Raw genomic sequence first — 7,908 nt, forward strand, 5'->3', positions numbered from 1 at the left:
ACATGTACAGCCAAAAACTGAGTTTAAGACACCCTTTTATCCATATCCTGTTAAAAGTAAGTAACAGTTATGTCTTTGACATAGCCTTTGCTCAATTTTCAAACACAGAGACCATTTTCATTAACACACAAATATTAAGCATTCTTATAAAATAAGAATAGTTTTTTAATAACATTTTTTTCCTTACACCTGGAATGAAGGGTGAGCTGGGGAGAAAAGAGGGAGAAGAGTGTTGGCTGTTTCAGATACTCCTTTCTCAGCATTTCTCACAATGCAAGGAGAACTAAAAGCAAAATTAACCATCTAAAACTCACATTATTTTGTTGCTCTTTAGGTACACATAATTTCCTTTCTTAACTCCTACAGAGCCTCAAAAATTCCCAGACTTCTAGGCACCTCAGTGGACAATCAAATGATAAAAAGAACCCCTTAAATTAATTTTATTCGTAAAGATTATCTGAGAAACTACTGAACCTCCATACAGTTTCTGGACACTGCAGCAAAGAACCACTACCAGATATGCAGCAAGGGTAACGTATCCTTAAGCATGATCAAGTAATTGCAATTTATATGAGTTTATCAATGTTCGTAACATCAATAATACTTCTATTCAAGCATTGCTTTCAGGTGCAATGTACTACTCCTAGGAAGCATCACAGAGCTAGTGACTCAAACTGTAAGCCTCCACACCTGCAAATACAGGCAAAGGGAAGAGGGAGAAGAAGAAAAAACCTCCAGCACTACTGTGTCACCTGGTTTAAACGGTCAGGAATTGCAAGAATCCAAACCACCTATAATTTCTAAGTCAACAAACTGGTCTTTTCACTACAGTCTTCCCTCATTCTTAACTGCTCTTGAACTTAGAGCAGATTTCAGTTTACAATTCCTAGCACCTTCCTCCATGGAGTTAGCCCTGAAGCTTGAATGTCAGCATTGCTTTGTGAATCCAAAATACTTATTCAAAAGGTAAGACAAAACAGACATTTGATAGCAAGGGAATGCTACTGCAGTAAGGAAATGAGGGATATAGAGAAGTAGGGACTAGAAGGAAAGAGTTAACATGGTAACAGGAAGAGATTATGAGAGAAAACAACCATAAACTGAAACTGGGCTGAGCTGGCCTTTTGACTGTAGAGTGTTAGCCAGCTCGGTCAAGCAGCACTAGGAAGAACATCTCAAGTAATCCTGCATATGCTTGCATTTTTTAGTGTAAAGACATTGACCTGAGAAGCAATTAACATTCCTCTTGTATCTCCTGAGGCCCAGAGCAGTCATTTAGATAAAAGACTGTGAAATCAGAGTCTTTGCAGCAAGAGAGCATACAGCATCCGACACCATCATTTTGCATCACGCGATCTCCCTATGCGGAGACCATTCTCAATAAATGGAAGAAATTTGTGACTCCAACATTTATTGAGCTCGTTTTTATTAACTGTTTCTCTACCTTCTCTTCTGTAGAGTTAGAAAGCAGGTTTAGGATTACTTGGCACCACTGCTTATCCCACTAAAAGCCACGACTATACTTCACATTCATGCAGATGGTCATCCAGACTCACAATAAAGTTAACAATCCTCTCACACTAATCCAGCGGTTATTGCAGCTTGGAGCACCATTTGATGAGAATGGAGACTGAGATGACCTCACAAAGAAGGAAAAACAGACAGCTTTTGCAAAGATTAACACATACCATCTGATACCTCACTTTCACAAATGCAATGTAAACACAGTGCTCATCAAGAGTTTCAATGAGGAACATATTTTTGCTGCTCAAGAGACTTTGTGCTCAGTATGTCTGGAACTACCCTCAAGTGACCAGCCACATGACTTGCCAACACCAGATCACATACGGTTACTACTCAGTATGGATGTTCGTCTTGCACCTCTGGGGTAACAGCTTTAAGACCCAATTAGGCCATAGGTAGAAACAAGCTGTGTAGGTCAGCATGGAAAGTTTGTTTGACAGAATCACAGGACTGCAGGATAATTCTGGCTGGAAGGGACAGCCCAGCTAAAAGTCACAATTTCCAGTAAAGTCTGGGACTACACTAATGAAAAATTGGAAAGTACAGACAAAACTCAACTAACAATTGCACTGATTTCACTCAGACCATATGACTCAAGCCAGCGTTAGTCCTGAAACAGAAGGCTTTGACATTTACCTCTTTAACCCCAGATTAACAGATACCATAGAAACAGGTACAGTGCATATGCATTCTAAATAATCCCACAATATTCCTGATTTCTAATGGCCAAATACATGCAAAAACCACAATTTCAGCTCTGCTTCTTTGTTCTGGATCTGGTTATTTTAGTTTCATAGTACTTGGCTTCAGTGTCATCTCAAATACTCAGAAATGCTACACACAAGCAGTTTAGCAGTCAGGAGAAAACACCAATATCCCAGAATTTCTGATGATGTTCAAATGCATTTAGTCCAAAGTCATTGTGAAAAACTGAAGGCAACTTATTGCTTTTCTATTTAACAATAGCTTAAAAAACCCGCAACAAACTCAACAGCTTACTTTCACATAACAAACTGCCCGTTCTTGCCAACTTTCTCTACCCATATACATTATGCTTTTTTCACAGAAGTAGAGGTTTTAAATTACTTCATGCAAAATCTCAGTATATACTACATGCTATACTGTGATGCAGGGAGGTTAATTGAGAAAAGAGGGTTTGGATTTACCTCTCAGACACATTTTCCAGTCCTTGTCTATGCTAAGATACACAGTGAGATAGCTGACAAGTATCGGCTGTACTATAAATAAAAACATACCCCACTGAAACTGTTTTTTTCCAATGAAACTGATGAAATATATTAATTTTAATTCAAAAAAGTTTCTCAAAATCCCTGCTGAATGCACTTGTCCAAAGTTGTCTCATTTGAAAAGCAAAACCACTGAAAGCAATACATATACTTTGCTTGCTGCATTTTAGACAAGAACTCCTCTTTAGTCTGTTTCAGAAGTGATAGAACAAGCACTGATTCTTGTTTTAAAAGTTCTATCTGTCAAGAACTGAAAGTGCTATAAAACACCAGCTATGAATTGAGGGAGATTTTACAATCTACTCGCACAATCTGTACTGCTGCTATGAAGTATTAAAGCCAAACTGTTTTCCCTAAGGGTATGATTTTATCCAAACCAAATGGTGGAAAAACTGAGATGTGAACTCCCAAAATACTGCAAGTCTAAATGACACGTTCAATATCTCAAACAGTTTCAAAGTCATGTGCAAGGGTAAAAAACCCTCTAGTAACATTATTCTGTATGAAGTCCATGGTGATGGCCATGCTGATTCAGAACCCACCATCAGATGCTGTCCAGCGCTTTTGTTTAGCCAAGGATCCCTGATCTGCCCTGTTGCAAGCTAAAACCATGCTCCATGTTATCCGGGGTAGATTCTGCAAAATCCACAGTAACTTCTATGAAGCTTTAAGATTGAGACCTTTTGACTGTTTGATACGGAAAGAAAATCAACTGTGTTACTACCAACTATAGTGTGCACAGAAGGTGGGGGGGGGGAGGAATTGAAACAACTTCACAACGTCAATCTCATCATCTGCTGGTAGAACAAATATTCAGTTTTCACATGGATGTGTTTGTAACATGCAGGTTTAAAATCTTCAAAATAAATAAAAAATCTTAAATATTTCAAGGACTATTTTATGAAGATTTGCTAGCACAAAATTCGTATTAGATTAAAAATCTTCTCCACACAGATAGAAAGGACAAGGGATAAATCTGTAATTTCTCTGCTTCCAACAGTGCACAGCAGCCATCAGGGACTCATGTTGCAACTGGAGGCACTACTTCTCAGGGCTCTTTTGTTGCTGCAATTCTGTCTTGTCATAAACAGTGAGGACAAGCCACCTCTAACACAACCCAGAAACAAAGACATTGTTGTGACTTTTACACAAAGCAGAGAAATAACACCAAAGCAGTGGACCATCTGGAGGAAACGCTGACACTGGCCAACAACAGAGCACTGAAAAGACTTAAAAATTAATGGACCCAAACACAGCACAGACTGTTCCATCACTCATACGGGACTATATCCCCAAGAGAAATACAAATGAGAAACCCCTGCCTGCTGATTGGAGCCTCCGATTTCCTCATAGCAGTCTGTAAAACATCTTGCAAAGGAACATAAAGCTGCACACACAGGTCATGGCTTTTCCATGCTGCCTCACAGAAATGCTCTGGATGGCATGAGATGACCACTTTCTGCTTAGCTCTTTGCTGAGCTGCTTCCAGGGCCACACAGACGCTTTGAGGAACACCAACAGTGGTAGCCAGAATCACGCACTGTTGGTCAGTTGTTGTGCTTCCCTGAAAAGATACAGCAGTAACTTTTTTCTTCAAGTTGCAAAAATACAGATTATTTCCGACTTGCAGGTACCCTTTTTTACAGTTTCCCGGCCTCCATTCTGGCAGTGGACAAGATGTTCAAGAAAGACAGCAACAAACTATTGCCCAACTTACTGCCCCCATGGCATTTCAAAAGCATGAATAATGACCTCCTTCTTTGTGTATGGCCTACAAAGGTGATGGTGCTACTTTCATGGCGACATACAAGAAAGCCTGCAAGTAGAGATGCTAGGGGTGTGATTAGCATCCTTCACCTGTGCACACCATTAAAATGTGTGCATTGTGTTTTTATTGTTCCTATGCATGCTGCTTTATGCTTCCATTACAGAAAAAACTCACACAAAGCAGACAGGTTCACTGTGGTTCTTGAAGAACTCCCTTCACAGCTATTTGTTCAGCTTATGATCAAGAGAGAGAAGAAACTATGCAAGAGAGAAGAAACAATAGCTATGCTGTAGGACAATTCACTGAACCAAAGCAATGATTAGTCCACAGAGAATTTTAGCAGGTTCTGTTGCAAGCTTCCCTCTATTTGATGCTCTGCAAGAAGACAACAGTCTGAAAATGAAGTCAGTTTAAAAGAAGCTTATTATATTTGCTGTTATCAACCTCGGCAAGAAGATGCACTGCAGCATTCTTTATCAACTGGCCCTCCTCCCTAGGCACTATCAACTATTGCACAACTGTTACCCAACTAAAGCCTGAAAAACATACTTATAACCAACACCAAATTACTATACATCATGATGATGAATGCTCATAGCTGCCAGAGATGGCAAAAAACATTATCTGTAGGTGCTGCACTGAAAGCTTAAAATCCATGGAGGGTTTGAAATGTGTGCTCCAAAATACAGGGTTAAGCCTACACTTTGCATGTAGGTCCCTGCAGGAAGAAGGTAATTCTGATGCCTTTGCATCAGCATTGCTCTTGGTTTTATTTAGGTTTAGCCATTAAGGTGTAACCATCTGTCCTGGTTTCAGCTGTTATTTTTTTTCCTTCCCAGTAGCTGGTGCAGTGCTGTGTTTCTGCTTGAGTCTGAGAACACTGCTGATACCAACAACTAAAATATTGGTGTGTTAAGTAATGCTTACTCTGATCAAGGATTTTCCAGTCTCATGCTCTCTGTCAGTGAGGAGGGGCACAACAAGCCTGAAGGGAGCAGAGACAGGACACCTGACTCAAATTAGCCAAAGGGGTATTCCATACCACAGCACGTCATGCCCAGTACAGAAACTACAGGGATTTACCTGGGGGGGACCAATTGCTGCTCAGGTCGGGTTGGGTATTGGTCAGTGAGCAGTGGTGAGCAATCGTACTGTGCATTACTTGTGTTTATTGTTGTTTTTCCTTTCCCCCTTGTTATTTCCCTTATCATTATTATTATTAATAGTAGTATTATACTGTACTTTACACTGTTCTTATCTCAGCCAGGGGGGCTTACATTCTTTTGATTCTCCTCCCCATTCTTCCCCTGGGAGGACAAGGAGGGGGGTGAGCAGTGGTTTGGCTCCGAGTTACAGCTGGGTCTACACCACAACACCATCTCCTATGAATGGTTTAAATTATTTCAGTTCTTTATTTGTTTTGTCTCTTTATGGAATCAAAAAATTGTAATTAGAAACACGAAACTTCTCAGCAACTATTTTGATAACTTTCCTATGGAGAAGATTTTACAAATAAAATAAAATTTAAAATTAGAACTGTGGCACTATGCACTTATGAAAGCAAAATATATCCATTAGGTAATATCTGAGAAAGTGCAGTTATCTTCACAAAGTCAAACATGAAAAGAGCATCTTTAAAACAGCCCAACAGCTCAATTACCTACAATTTCTGCAGTAACATTTCTAAAACTGTGTATCTTCATAAATGGTTTTGAAATAATTATACAACAAGACTATGAAATTGAGAAAAGATGACAAGAACTTTAACACCACAATTCAGTTTACTTGCTGTTAAATTTACTGTCAAATGCAATTTTTTTCTGGTCCATAATTTCAGAACGCCAGTCATAGTCACTAAATTCTAGTGTGAAAGATGCAAGTTTTGGAGTTTACTTTGTCTTTTTTTAAGTAATATATGTAGAGTGGTTCTATAAGTCCTACAAATCTAGCATGGAAAAAACAGTTACCATTTTCTTCTTCCTCCCCAGTATTTTCTTTCAGATACTTCTGCTTTTGTTGGGCTAGGACAAGGCTAGAAACAGAAACAATGACATAATAAAACCTGTCACTGTTTGTGTTGCAAGAGTTTGGAGAAAATCCATATAGATAAGCCATGCAGCAAGAGATGTGCCTTGTTTTCATCCCACTCAGGCAGAAGCATGGGTATTTCCAAGTTTCCACACCTTCTCTGCATGCTTAGCAGCTCCCAAACTGCCTGAATTTATGGCTGCAGTATAAATTGTTGATATTTTCCCAACACTCTCAAGGCCAAAAAAAAGGCCTGATGTTTTCCCTATCATTATGATGAGAATCTTTTTAAAATATGAGCATCAGAAACCTTCTTCTGAAGAGGCCAACTCTTTCAGTCTCGGCAGTGAAAGCTCAGAGAAGCTTGAAGGGAATGCAGATAGCAGGCAAGCAAGAGCCAGAGCAGATCTGATTTTGTGAGTTTTGTGGAAGACGTGCAGCCCAATTTATTTGAGCATATGGTAACATGATTAGCTCAGTAACAACAGTTGACTGTTCTTAAAGTAGTTTCAAGTGTGCTGAGGAAGACAAAATTGGGGTTTACACCAAAAGATCAGTAGTTGAGGAAATTTTGGACTCAAATAGCAGGACAGGCTGTTACGCAGCATATGCTGCAAGATAAAAAAAGCATCTTTCACTGAATGTCCTTTTTTGGAAAGGGAGAAAGAACATTTGGAGCAACAAAGTTGGCTTTTTCAATATTCCACAACTACTACTTGATGGGGAGAGGGGAGAAGTACCGTCAGCTGCTTTTTCTTTAGAAGCGCATCAGAAATAACCAACTAAATAGGTTTCTGGTTTTTTTTTAACTCCCAAGTTGTGCTTCCTCCTTGAAGGCACAGGACTAACCAGTAAGTGAAAGCGCTGTAAGCACACTGGCTTTCACTACTACTAAAATCAAGCTGGAAACAAAAGTGCAAATGAATCCTCTTCATTAACTCCAAACCCAAACACCAGACATTAAAAAAATCCAAGAGAAGAAACACTGCCTGAAGCCCAAAGACTTTGTTCATTATTTTGATAGCACAAGCTGATATAACTTGATAAGTAGCAACTGCAGCAATATGGAAGGATTAATCCAACGGGGCTGGCTAGCCAGATCCTTATGATACTCTCTGAGAGAACAATTCATCAATATCAAATCACATTACGAAATGGGAACATGTCCAAAATATAGTCTCAAATCATGCATGCATGATTTAGCCAAATTAGGAAGCTTAATTTTTAATTTTCTTTTTGACACAAGGAGTAAGTAGAGGTTGTTTTTTTTTTTTCCTGCAATTAAGTAACACAATCCCCTCTGTGTGAGAGGAAAAAAAAACCTATCAGGTGAAAGGGATG

This window comes from Pezoporus flaviventris, unplaced genomic scaffold (assembly GCF_033815535.1).
Source record: "Pezoporus flaviventris isolate CSIRO_AGI_PZ_B2104156 unplaced genomic scaffold, CSIRO_AGI_Pfla_v1 ptg000026l, whole genome shotgun sequence".
Lineage (NCBI taxonomy): Eukaryota > Metazoa > Chordata > Aves > Psittaciformes > Psittacidae > Pezoporus > Pezoporus flaviventris.